General features: G+C 38.3%; 1 protein-coding gene across 1 annotated transcript in view; it reads right to left on the minus strand.

Annotated features, from left to right (window-relative positions):
* RAP2A (RAP2A, member of RAS oncogene family) overlaps nt 1-14,593 on the minus strand; it is a 40,430-nt gene that overhangs the window by 24,632 nt on the left and 1,205 nt on the right. The gene's annotated exons all lie outside the window — the stretch shown is intronic.

Here is a 14,593-nt window from a genome sequence, read left to right on the forward strand (position 1 = left end):
GGCTTCCTCCTCAGGGCACATGCTGCCAGTGGGTCACAGTCTTCTCCCTGCTGAGTCCACACCCAGCTGGAGGAGCTTCCCCGTACAACATTCCATGCAGCAGCGCATCTACTGACATGACCAGCCACTGACACGACACTCTGTTTCGAACCTCCCTCAACCAAGGTGACAGCACTCCAAAACTGGCTGATGGCCACGTGAGGAGAACATGTATTAGTGCTCCTGAATGCCACACCATGGAAAAGTATTTTGTATCATTAATATTAAGCAGACTCAATTAAACATTAAGAAAGTCTTTTCTTATCTTCTCTAAAAACAAACTAGAAAGAAAAGTCTAGCTAATCTTTTGGTCAGCTTTCAGGGTGTTTTACTACTTGTCTTAACAGTAGGTATCCGGTCCTTCACATTATCAACCAGTATCATTAATGGCCACCTATTGGACTGCTGGTTCACTTCGCAGAAGAACACTGTGAGTGTAAGTTTGCTATTTAAGGGGGGGTGGGGATTATACATTGGATAGGGAGGAATAGGATGCACTGAATATACTGCTGTTTGACCCCGAATTTCAAATGAAATTTAATCCCCAGTGTGACAGTATTTTTAAGACATGGGGTTTCTAGGAAATGATGAGCTTATGAGGGCTCCCCATATTGTGGAAGAGATTAGTGCCCTTTCAGAAGGGGCTGGAGGGAACCACTTGTCCCTTCCACCATAAGGACAGAGCAAGAGGAGCCATTTACGAAACATGCCTTCAACAGACGCTGACTGCTGGTGACTCGATTTTGGACCTCCCCACCTCCAGAACAGTGAGCAACACATTTCCCTGCTTTGGAAATTACCAAGTCTAAGGTCCTCTGTTCTGGCAATCTGAACAGATTAAGACAGACTCAAGTTAATATAAAATTGCCATTAGTCCTACGAATTTTTGACTTCCTGTAATGTTAGAATGAGTGAAAAATTCTTTGGAAAGAGTGGTCTCCTGAAAGCAATACTTTTGGTAGAAAAAATCTTGAAACTAGCAATCAAATTGCTTAAAAAAACAATTTCTGTATAACTCAAAAAAATCAAATACATTTTCATTGATAGTACATTTTGACTATTAGAAGGACAAAGATAGTATATTTATGCTGCATATGCCTAAGGCAGTGCTATGCAAATGAAGTCGTTTAAATCATATTGTCTGATGTTGACAGTGATGATTTTTATAAATAGAGAAACTTTTTCTGGAGTTGATTTACTTAAAAGCTCTGTCAACACAATTAGTATATATAACTAGTGCTAAAGGCTTAAAATCATTTTCACCTCATGCCTGCTTTTTGGTACTCATTAAAAAGTCTACCACCAACTTTTAAAGGAAAAGTAAAATGCTATTAAACAAATACTAATGTTATTATCAATAACTTCTTACACAACATTTTTCTACTTAAGATATATGTGCTGGGGCTGGCACCGTGGCTCACATGGTTAATCCTCTGCCTGCGGTACCGGCATCCCATATGGGTGCTGGGTTCTAGTCCCGGCTGCCCCTCTTCCTGTCCAGCTCTCTGATGTGGCCCAGGAGGGTAATGGAGGATGGCCCGAATGCTTGGGCCCCTGCACCTGCATGGGAGACCAGGAAGAAGCTCCTGGCTCCTGGCTTCAGATCGGCGCAACACTGGCTATAGTGGCCATTTAGGGGGTGAACCAATGGAAGGTCTCTGTCTCTCTGTCTATAACTCTACCTGTCAAATAAAAAAAAATTTATAAAAAAAGATATATGTGCCAAACATTACTATTACTCCTTGTGATTCTTAAAAACCTACTGTCATCACTTATAGTCAACATGTTTAGGTGTATAGGGAAGGCAAAGGCAGAATTTCTGCATTCAAGGCTTATGCTCTAAGTTCTGTAACATACTGTGCAAGTGCTTAAAACACTGAGGAGAAAGCAATGGAAAAAGAATGGAAGTGTGCTACCAGATTAGGTATTTAATTCATCTAGATACAGTCAGGTAACTGAGCCCAAGTCCTAAAATTTCACAGCAGCGTATACTTTACGACAGACAAGCCCTTGGGTTTCATTCCTTTTCTGTGGTTTGTGGTAAAACTTTACTGTTGATATTTTAGATTTGCTATATTAAGAAACACTTTATGTTCACTGGCTCGTTAGTTATTATAGCATGCCTATATTATTGAGGAAATTGAAATACAGCAACTATTAACTTGCTCCTAATTACTAAAATAGTAAGTGCCAGAACTCAGCTTTAACCTGATCAATACTTACAGTCTTCATAGATGAAAAAATAAGGTCAGTATGGACAATAAAATACCATATTGGAGAAATATATATATATATATATATATTGTATTTGCCATGTTCATTGGAAACCTAAAGACAGATATAGTTAGAACAAAATTCTCCATCCAATTATGAAGAAAAGCACACTAACATTTCATTAAGAGAGCTGTAAAGACACATAGCAAGGAGAAAATACTAATATGGATTGAATTATTAACATGATATAGGATTTCTACATTTGAATTATTAATTTGTAAGCAGATGGAGAAAAAGCATGAAAAACAACACATTTAAATGTTTTAAGTAAAGGTTTGTAATGTTTCTCTTGGGTAACTTAACAAAGTGATTTTTAAGGAATCTATAATTAAAAGTGGTCACCATCTATTTCACCGCCACAAAGGGAAAGCCGAGTCAGTAGCATCCTGGACAGACGTGGCAGACCTCAGAGATGAGTTTCCCAGATCTCTTCAGCAACCTGTTGCAGTGAGGGAGAATTCTAACAGGCATTCAAGTCTGAACCCTACCACAAGCCAATACCCCATCTGAAATGCTGGGACCAAAAGTGCTTCACACGTCACACTTCTTAAAAAAAAAAAAAGAATATTTGCATAAACAGGTAAAGGGTTGATAACCAGAATCTAGAAAGAAATCAAGAAATTCCACAACATCAAAACCAACAACCCACTTAAGAGATGGGCCAAGGACCTCATTAGACATTTTTCAAAAGAGGAAATCCAAATGGCCAACAGACACATGAAAAAATGTTCAAGATCACTAGCAATCAGGGAAATGCAAATCAAATCCAAATGAGGTTTCACCTCACCCTGGTTAGAATGGCTCACATTCAGAAATGTACCAACAACAGATGCTGGCGAGGATGTGGGGAAAAAGGGACACTAACCCACTGTTGGTGGGAATGCAAACTGGTGAGGCCACTATGGAAGTCAGTCTGGAGATTCCTCAGAAACCTGAATATAGCCTACTACATAACCCAGCCATCCCACTCCTTGGAATTTACCCAAAGGAAATTAGATTGGCAAATAAAAGAGCTGTCTGAACCTCAATGTCTATTGCAGCTCAATTCACAATAGCTAAGACCTGGAATCAACCTAAATGCCCATCAACAGAAGACTAGATAAAGAAATTATGGGACATGTACTCTATAGAATACTATACAGCAGTCAAAATCAATGAAACACAATCATTTGCAACATGATGGAGGAATCTGGAAAACATCATGCTGAGTGAATTAAGCCAGTCCCAAAGGGACAAATATCATATGTTCTCCCTGATCAGCAACAACTAACTGAGCACCAAAGGGGAAACCTGTTGAAGTAAAATGGACACTATGAGAAACAGTGACTTGATCAGCTCTTGTCCTGACTGTTGATGTACAATGTAATACTTTATCCACTTTAGTATTTTTGTTTTGTTTTGTTCTAGTACTACTGGTTTAAGTCTGTAATTAACACACAATTATTCTTAGGTGTTTAAATTTTAACTGAAAAGTGATCCCTGTTAGGAATTTGGAAAACATTATGCTGAGTGAAATAAGCCAGTCCCAAAGGGACAAATATCATATGTTCTCCATAATTGGCGACAACTAACCGAGCACCAAAAAGGAAACCTGTGAAAGTGAAATGAACACTATGAGAAACGGTGACTTGATCAGCCCTTGCCCTGACTGTTGATAAACAACTTAATACGTTATCCCTCTTAGTATTTTTTTTGTTTGTTCTACTTAATACTTTTGGTTGAATACTGTAATCAATACACAGTTATTCTCAAATGTTGAAACTTAACTGAAAAGTGATCGCTGTTAAATATAAGAGCGGGCATAAGAGAGGGAAGAGATGTGCAATTTGGGACATGCTCAAGCTGACTTGCCCCAAACAGTAGAGTTAGAAACATACCAGGGGATTCCAATTCAATCCCATCAAGGTGGCATGTACCAATGATATCTCACTAGTCCAAGTGATCAATTTCTGTTCACAATTGATCATAATGATAGGACTAAGAGCCAAAGGGATCACATAAACAAGACTAGTGTCTGCAAATACTGATAGAATAAAAAAGGGAGAGAATGATCCAACATGGGAAGCAGGATACACAGCAGACTCACAGAATGGCAGATGTCCTAAACAGCACTCTGGCCTCAGAATCAGCCCTTAAGGCATTCATTTCTGGCTGAAAAGCCCATGAGAGTATTTCAGGCATGGAAAGCCAAGACACTCTGGCAAAAAGAAAAAAAAAAAACCTAAATGAAAGATCTCTGCAAGTGAGATGAGTGAGATCTCAGTGGAAAGAACAGGTCATCAAAGGAGGTACCTTTCTGTGAAGGGAAAACTTCCACTCTGACTACGACCTTGTCTAAATATGATCAGAGTCAGTGAACTCAAAAGGCTTCCATAGCCTTGACAACTCATGACAAGAGCCTAGGGTGATTACTGACGCCATAAACAAGAGTGTCAATTTTTAAGTCAACAACAGGAGTCACTGTGCACTTACTCCTCATGTAGGATCTCTGTCCTTAATGTGCTGTACATTGTGATTTAATGCTATAACTAGTACTCAAACAGTATTTTTCACTTTGTGTTTCTATGTGGGTGCAAACTGTTGAAATCTTTACTTAATATATGCTAAACTGATCTGTATATAAAGAGAATTAAAAATGAATCTTGATGTGAATGGAAGGGGAGAGGGAGCGGGAAAGGGGAGCGTTGCAGATGGGAGGGAAGTTATGGGGGGGAGCCACTATAATCCATATTCTGTACTTTGGAAATTTATATTCATTAAATGAAAGTTAAAAAAAAGAATATTTGCATAAGCATAATGAGATCTTGAGGGGATGCAACCTAAGTCCAAACATGAAATTTGCTTATGTTTCATATATGTCTTAGACAACTAGCTTCAAGATAACATTATACAATATTTTTGGTGTGCTAGTATTTTGCTTGTGACCTGTCACCTGAAGTCAGTGTGAAATTTTCCATTTCTGGCATCACGTCAGTACTCAAAAAGTTTCAGATTTTGAATTTTCTGTTTAGGGATGTTCATTTAAGACAACCTCCCTTGCTCTGTTCTAGATTTTCACAAGGCCAGTGCTATCATAACACTGCTAGAATGAGCAAGATTATGTAAGAAATACACCTTTATATTTCTATCATGTACAACAGTAATAAAAACCTCTTCAAAAGAAGTACCTTAGTTTTTTTTTAAGCACTAAATGCTAACTTTCTCTATAACAGAGGTAGCTTTTACTAACTTGTGTAGTGAAGTATTTCATTTTGTAATCTTATATAGAATTATTAGAAATTGGAAAAGCAGGAGAGAGATGATAAAAAAGTTATCTCAAAATATTAAACACACAATTCCATTTAGTTTTCTTAGTAAAATGTTCTAGGAGAGCAGCTGATATCTATTTGGTGGTCATGAAGAACGTGAAAACAATGAAACAGAAACAAAAAGGACAAACAGAAAATGTAATACAAGCAACATAATGAACTTATTGTTTTATGAAACACTGGTTTCAGCTCTACACATTTACCCCCCTATGTACATTGTGTCATAGTATAAAGTGTATTTCTTACTAAGGGCTCTGCTTAAGAAATTCTGAAAGTCACTGCTGAGTGGACTGGTAAAAAGAAAAGAGATTTGTTATTTGTTTCCCAATATTTTTAATTGGCAGATGGAATGATTAAAAAAACAAAAATCATCAATCCCCCTACTTCTCCCTAAGATATCAATTTTTGTATGTTTTAAAATCTTATCATGAGGGACTATCATTGAGGCACAGTGGGTTAAGCCATCACTTGCAACTCCAGTATCTCACACAGGTGCTGGTTTGAGTCTTGGCTTTGCTGCTCCACTTCTTATCCAGCTTCCTGCTAGTGTGCCTGGGAAAGCAGTGGAAGATGGTCCAAGCGCCTGGGCCTCTGCCACCCATTAGGGAGACCCAGATGGAGTTTCAGGCATCTGGCTTTTACATGGCTCAAACCCGGTATTGTGGCCATTTGGGGAGTGAATCAATGGATGGAAGATCTCTTTCTCTCTGTCCTTTAAGTCAATAAATGAAAAAAATAAAATTTTAAACATGAGAGGAAAACGAAAACACACACACATACCTATTTACCTAAATCTGCCAGTATGTTTCAGCACTATGAATGTCTAATTTATTTATTTTTAAAGATTTTACTTGTTTATTTGAGAGGCAGAGTTACAAGGAGAGGGAGAGCCAGAAAGAAAGGTCTTCTATCTGCTCATTCACTTCCCAAATGGCCTCAATGGCCGGGCTGATCAGAAGCCAGGAGCCTGGGGCTTCTTCCAGGTCTCACATGTGGTTGCAGGGCCCAAGCACTTGGGCCATCTTCCACTGGTTTCCCAGGCCATAGCAGAGAGCTGGATCAGAAGAGGAGCAGCCAGGACTTGAACTGGCACTCACATGGGATGCCAGCTACTGTGCCACAGTGCCAGCTCCTGAATGTCTAATCTAAAAGTGAACTTACTTTATCTGTTTCAATCTATTTTAAATAGTTTATTCAATAGTTTTCAGCAATGTGTGATTAGAAGTACATTTCCAACATTATAATTAAAGGCATCAAATTTCGAAAGACTTCCAAAGTTGATTTGTTCCAAACCATGATTTCATTCTATTGATATCTGACTCATAAATAACCTTAGTCTGACTCATATGTTTAAGAAATCTTACTTCATAGCAATAATCCCCAATTTAAATAGAAATTTATTAAAAATCAACCTGATGTAGAATTTGCTTTTTATTAAGAGTTTTCTTGCAAGGATAAAAGGTGAAAGAGTTGAAATATTAGGTCCATTATTTCCAAAGAGTTTTAAATATTTGATGAGTACAAAACTCAATCTATTTAGTATTCAGAATATACTCTGATAGAATCTTAGCAACTTAAAATATTCTACAAAAGGACTTTGAAGAGTTCTTGGAAAAATGGAATTGAAAGATAAGTTTTGTTATAATATGCATTTTTCATGAACTTTTTGAAGACCCCTTATATCTACATACAATGTTTGCAACCAAAATAAACTTACTCTTAATTGTACTTACCAGGAACTTTTTGAAGTATTCTTGAATTTTCAGATATTTCCATTTCTTTAACTTTATCAATATATTTATACTTTACTTACACACTTTACTGAAACGTCTAAGATTGCAGAATTACCACCACTGATCCCACTCTACTAAAAGGCTCAGTTTGAGCTGATAAAGCATAAAGGCATGTTTAAGAAACTAAAACCTCTGTCAGCTTATGAGTAATTTTTAATGAAAAGAACCACAACTGTCAAAGCAATAAATAAATTATAGGCAAAAGTATATAGTAAATGGCACATTTCTGTACACCATTAAAATTTCATGTTTAATTTCCTACAAAATTCTATGTCTATATATTTACTTTGCAACTATTTACTCTCCCTAAGTTTCACCTGGTTTGAACATCTACTCTTATTCAAACTCAAATATTTTTACCCAAAATTTTTATATACAGCTTTTTACATGGTATGCCTAAAAATGTAACCACGTTAAGAAAACAGTAGGTAAAGACAGATGGAGCAAAACAGGTGACGGCAAAAAGTCAAAACAGAAGCAAAGAAAACCCTAGAGCGAGACACACAGCCTTCCCTAAGGAATTAGGTTCTGAAGACAATGACTAAGAAAAACAGTATAAAAGAAAAAAATTTCCTAAAATGTAGCTGATTTTATGTAAAAATTCTTGCTTAGAAATATGTCTAAGTGTGTAACATACGATTTAATATGCCATAGAAAATTTCCCAGAAGCTTGCCAAGAGAAATTGAATCACAAGTTTATTAATACTGGAAACTTTTACTGAATAAAAAGATTCCAACTTTGTTGGCCCCTCCCATTGGTTGCAGCATCTACATTTTTATCAGTTCCTCTTCCTTCTCTTTAATGTAAGCCTTTTAATTAATTATTTGACTTTTCCTAGAGGGTGGCTGGAAAGTCAACATCTACTTGCCTGTGGTCTGAGATTTCTCATTCCTGTTCAGTCACCTTCAGATCAGCCATTCATTTGTCTTTGCCAGAGGGTTTATCGATATGCAGGGAGACTTGATAGCTTTTGTCTGTGTGTGGTAGAATCCTTGGTTGGCTCCTGATTTTTAGCCCCTCCCACTTTAAAAAAACAAACATTATCATAATGATTCTCCTGATTATAGATTTCATTGGTGCAATTATCATTAAACCTTAACGAGGCAAGACTTGCAGGTCACAAGCTGCTGATTCTTGATGGTTCTTATTAACCTTTACCTTCCCTCTTACCAGCCCAACTAGGCTGAAGTGATTTCACAGAACGATAGAGCCCAAGGGAGCTCATCTCCTTCATCTGCAAAGTGAACTTTAAAATTCCAATCCTGGGATGGAAAAAACAAAACCATTTTTTAATGTTCTAACCTTACAATACAATAAAAAAATTTCCTTTTGGGAAAAAATATTTGGACCACACAAAGGGACTTATTGAACAAAGCTTAATTTATGCAAGATGTGTACGTCCTAGAGATCTACAGTACAGCAATGTCTCTATTTCACAATACTGTACTGTATTCTTTCAAACATGCTAAGAAGATAGATCTTATGTTAAGTGTTCTTATCACAAAAATGGAATGAATTGATGGATAAATAAACAGGGTGGGAGGAAATCTCTGGGCATGAGGCATAGGCTTTTGGCATAGACTGTAGTGATGGTTCCACATGTGTATGCTTGTCTTCAGACTCCATAAGTTGTATGCATTAAACAGGCATAGCCTTTTGTATGCCAATCATACCTCAATAAAGGAGTTTTCAAGAAAGACAAAAAAAGTTATGAAAAACACTGACTCTTGAAGTCAATTTTTAAAACAAATTTCAATTTTTGACCATCTGATTTCCTCTCATGAAAGGACTTGAACATTGATTTACTTCCCACATTCCCTACTCCAAATCTGACTTATTAGTGACACTGTTTTGTCCATTAATATTCCATATTGAAACACTAATAGTTAAACACTAATATTGCATATTGAAGCCATACTTCTCACAGGTTTTTAATCCTGATTTTTTACTTAAACAGATAGCTCTCTCACCATTAGTTCTTTCCTCCATACTTGAATTTTTTGTTTGTCAGGATTGAGTTATTAATTTTCATGGTATATATTTATGAATTTAACTGTTGATAGTTCTTCCTACTGATTCACCATAACCAGAAAAAAAATGATGAGTGACTTGTACTGGGGAAGCCCAGCTTTAGATTTTGGTTCATGGGGTGGAGGTGTTGTGGAGGAAGGAATGGCAGTGGAGCTGTGGAAGTTTAACTTGGATGAAACACACATCATTTGATATTATTGTGTTCTCTGGTTTTAGCTCCACAGCACTAATCGAGCACGAGCCAAAGACCTATGTATGGCAACCGGCAATATGTTTCAACCTTAGAACAAACGCTTTTGCTACTTACTGGGAAAAGCACAATCAAATCTGTGGGCCACTTCAAAGTGATCCCTTAAATGATAGGGCAATATTACAAATAATTTTTAAAAATCAGTAACTTAAATCACTTAGGGTAGTGCAAATCAATACCCTTTTCTCATCATTTTCTCCAGTCTTAAAACCTCTCATGTGTTCTAACCCACTGCAAGGTATGAAGTCTCTATATTGCACAACTATCATTTCTATCCTTGGTTATAATAATTCACTTCTAGTATCGATTCCTAACCATATCCATTCATTTCTCTCTTTTTAAAAAGATTTATTTATTTATTTGCGAGGTAGAGTTACAGAGAGAGAGACAGAGAAAGGTCTTCCTTCCATTGGTTCACTCCCCAAATGGCTGCAATGGCTGGAGCTGCGCCGGTCCGAAGCCAGGAGCCAGGTGCTTCTTCCTGGTCTCCCTTGCGGGTGCGGGGGCCCAAGGACTTGGGCCATCCTCCACTGCTTTCGCAGGCCACAGCAGAGAGCTGGACTGGAAGAGGAGCAACTGGGACCAGAACCGGCGCTCATATGGGATACGGGCACCGCAGGTGGAGGATTAACCTAGTGCGCCATGGCCCCAGCCCCCATCTGTAACAATTTTGACTATGGTTCCCGACTACAGGATCATGTCTGAATTCTTTGAACCGTCTGTAATGTTTTTAACCTTATTTCCCCTCATATTTCTATACAGAATTGTAGTTTAGCCCATGTGGTCGATTTAACATCCAAAAATCATATTCTAGGGGCTGGCACGGTGGCTTAGTAGTCAAAGCCTGCACCTGTGGAGCCAGCGTCCCATACGGATTTTTAGTTGTGTCCTGGCTGCTCCTCTTCTGACCCAGCTCTCTGCTGATGGCCTGGGAAAGCAGTAAAAGATGGCCCAGGTGCTTGGGCCTCGGCAAAAGAAGCTCCTGGCTCCTGACCGGCTCAGCTCTGGCTGCTGCAGCCATTTGGGGTGTGAACCAGCAGATGGAAGACCTTTCTCTCTATCTCTCCCGCTCTCTGTCTTTAATTCTACCTCTCAAACAAATAAATAAATCTTTAAAAAACCCATATTCTATGTATTTCCCATGCCATTTCCTCCATCTGGAAGACATCGAGCTGGATCTTAAAGGTTCATATTAAACTCTACCTCTTCCCTTGTTACCCCAATTATAAATGCTCTCACAGAGTGTTAGGGATGAAGGAAGATCTTCTCCATCTATAATATTAAAATGTTTGTGGGAACTAAGGCCAAAGGACATTAGAAATATGTCTGTCTTTGTGAATATTCCTTTTTTCAGTGTATTTCTTGATTTTTTCCTCTGTGTCAGGCACTACGCTAGCCACCTGAACTTACAGTTTGGTGAGAAGACTGACTGCACATAAACTATCACACAAATAGTAAATTTTGCTGAGTGCTACAAGCAAAGGGAAAGGACGGGGTCCACTGAGGTCTAAAGTGTGCATGGCTGAGGGACGGGATGAGGCATGTAATCTTCAGTGTGAAGACAAGAAAGACGTTCATTCAGTGTGGGAAGACATGGAAGACTTCTTTGTGTGGGGGAAAATATTTTAAGTAGGGGCAAAGAATGACTAGGAATTAACAGCAAAAAAGGTAGAAGACTTCCACAAGGTAGAGGAAGAGCCTGAGTACGTCCAAAGAACGAAAATAAGGCCTAGATGCAGTAGTGATGAGGAGAGCTGTAAGGGATGAAGCTGCAGGGATCGTGAGAGGCAAGAGCATGCCACGTTTTGGAAGGTCACGTTGAAGGAAGATTTCTGGGCTTTACCCTAAGAACAAAGAGACCATGTAAATCACATTGAAGATATTTCAAGAAGGGATCACTGCTGACCCTGCACTGGGGAAGAAGAGGTGTAATTACCACGTCAGACAGGATTTTATTTTTGTTTCATGGAAACATCTGTATCTCCATCACTCTTCTTATCTGTGATCTCAACCATCTGAAGTTCAAAAAAAATATCAAGCTGTTTTCACTTGGTCTACTTAGCTTTGACAGGAGGTTATAGGTGTATAAGGGGATTTTCAAAATGTTCACTGAAATACATTCTCATAAAAAACTATGCATAGATATTAAATTTTTTGCAACAAAATGAACATCTTTTAGTTTCCTTTTTCATAAACTTTCTTAAATCTCCCAATAAATGTATATGTGTGCACCTACATAAGTACTCAAGGGACTATGAACCACTTTTATGTGTTTTAAAGTGAAACACTCCAAATATAAACAATCCAATGACAAGTCCATTTCACTGGCTATGTGCTGGTTCTATAGTTGAAGTTAAATATCCATTCTCTATGCCTTTTTCCATAAGATCCTTAATAAGAAAAAACATTTTAAAGGTAACAACGTAAAATTTCCAAACCTAATTTTTATCCTGTCAATACTAGTTATTGGATTTCACAATGCAAATACAAGTTTAAATTATTTCCTCCTAAGTTTCACTTATATCAAGGGCAAAATTTAAGGAAGAAAGGGGGACAAACTATAAATAAAAGAATAGCTAGAATTTTCTTAACACCTTCTGTAGTATCATGTTTGGCATCTGAAAATATATTATCTCATTTAATTCTAATAATAACTCTGAGAGGTTCTCTATTTCACAGATTAGAAAAAAAGAAAATGAGGCTTAGAGCAATGAGCAAGCATTTTTCCAGGTCATAAACACCTGAGACCTGTGTTGTCCAACATGGTAGCCTGTGGCCACAGGTAGCTATTGAACACTCGAAGGATAGCCAGTTTGAATGGAGATGTGCTGTGAGTACACCATATGGAACAGAAAGTGCAGTATCTCAATAATTTTTGAATACTGGTTACACTTTCAAATGACAATTTCCAATTTTGGAAACAGTGGATTACATAATTAATTACATTAATTTTACCTGTTTATGTTATACTTTTAAAATGAGCTACTAGAAAACTGAACATCGCATGTGTGACTTGCATCATACTTCTATGGGGCAGTGACGATCTAGACCAAAGGCTGCTATCAGAAGATACCAAGATGAAAGAATGAATGGGTACAAAAGAGGAAGCTCTGTGGATTCACACAGATCCTGGTTTAAATCCGTACTCCATCCGTGACTGGTTTTGGTCTCCTGCAAGATGCCAAATTTCTACATTTCAGTTGTCATCTGTATCAGGAGGAAATCTCAGAACAGCTGCTGTAGATAAGGTACAAAGTAGCTAGCTGCCAGACAGTGGGCCAAGGGGTGGGAACAATGACTCCTATTGCAACTGCTTCATTTAAAATCTGGTCTTCAAAAGAGTAGAAAATTCACTTATTTGAAAATCATGTTCTATTCTTTCTAAGTGGGAAGGGTTAAATAACACCTGCTTTAATATATATTCATTGTAATCCATATAGCAAACACAGGTCCTTTCTTCTGTTTGTAAATAATATGCTACAGACGGGGAAGCCAGATAAGAGGACACAGAAGAAAGGCCCAAGTGGCTCTCATGGATATGATAGCTGAATTCCAGGGAGAACTTTACGAAAAGCTCCTGCTGATCAATGGTCTTTTTACATCAAGAACTGACACTAGTGAGAAAAATGCTAACCAACTATGCAGATAGATGTCTCCCTTTCCCCCTTGAGTCACAGTGTAACAGGTTAAGTTCTTCCTGTAGACCAAGCCTAGGTTAACCCATTATTAAAACTGAGAAAAGCCGGCACCACGGCTCAATAGGCTAATGCTCCGCCTTGCGGCGCCGGCACACGGGGTTCTTGTCCCGATCGGGGTGCCAGATTCTGTCCTAGTTGCCCCTCTTCCAGGCCAGCTCTCTGCTGTGGCCCGGGAGTGCAGTGGAGGATGGCCCAAGTGCTTGGGCCCTGCACCCCATGGGAGACCAGGATAAGCACCTGGCTCCTGGCTCCTGCCTTTGGATCAGCGCGGGGCGCCGGCCACAGTGCGCCAGCTGTGGCGGCCATTGGAGGGTGAACCAACGGCAAAGGAAGACCTTTCTCTCTGTCTCTCTCTCTCACTGTCCACTCTGCCTGTCAAAAAAAAAAACAAAAACAAAAACAAAAAAAACAAACAAACAAAAAAAAAAACAACTGAGAAAAGTAACCTGCACTAAATAAACTCCAAAATGATGTGCAGCCTACCATCCAATGACAGTTTGCCATGTTCCTTCCCCCAAGGTTGTGTCAAGAAGATAGTCTGGGTATGTGACTTTAGCAGTGTATGGATGCATACTCAGTGTAGATATTCAAATGTGAAGGGTGGGGCTGGTGAAGCACTTACTTAATTATTATTTCATCTAAGTATTTGGCCTAAAATTGACCTGTGACAATGTATGAGACTACTTTACTATAGTTTTCTGTTTAATTGAGTAGTACTGGGGAGAAGTCATGTTAAAGGATTTGAACCACTTAAAAAGTAGCTCCTTAAATATCGGATACACACTTAGTTTGAAACCAAAATAGTTTCTCTCTTAATCCCAGATATATAACTTTGAAACAATGAGACTGGAGAAGCAAAAAGCTGTCAGATTTACAGACCTGGGAACAGCAGTAAAGACTAAAAAAATACACACTTTATTCTACTTTGGAACTTAATGCAAGAAAGAACATAAAATTAGTTATTAAAGTTAATTATGTAAAGAGACAAGGGGAAGTGAGTCTTCCCTGTGATCTCCTAAGTTGTGTTAAAAATCCACCACTTGTAATGAATTTTTGAACATCCTCTGAGTACACAGGACTTCTTTAGTAGACTCAAACTGACTTACAACTCATCGCGTCTGCATCACTCTTAGAACCATCTTTCAGCAAATGTCTTTCAATGTTGGTTCACAGGGAGAATAAGGCAGCAACAAAAGAAA

This window comes from Oryctolagus cuniculus, chromosome 9, assembly GCF_051225735.1.
Source record: "Oryctolagus cuniculus isolate XC-2025 breed Fujian yellow rabbit chromosome 9, ASM5122573v1, whole genome shotgun sequence".
NCBI lineage: Eukaryota > Metazoa > Chordata > Mammalia > Lagomorpha > Leporidae > Oryctolagus > Oryctolagus cuniculus.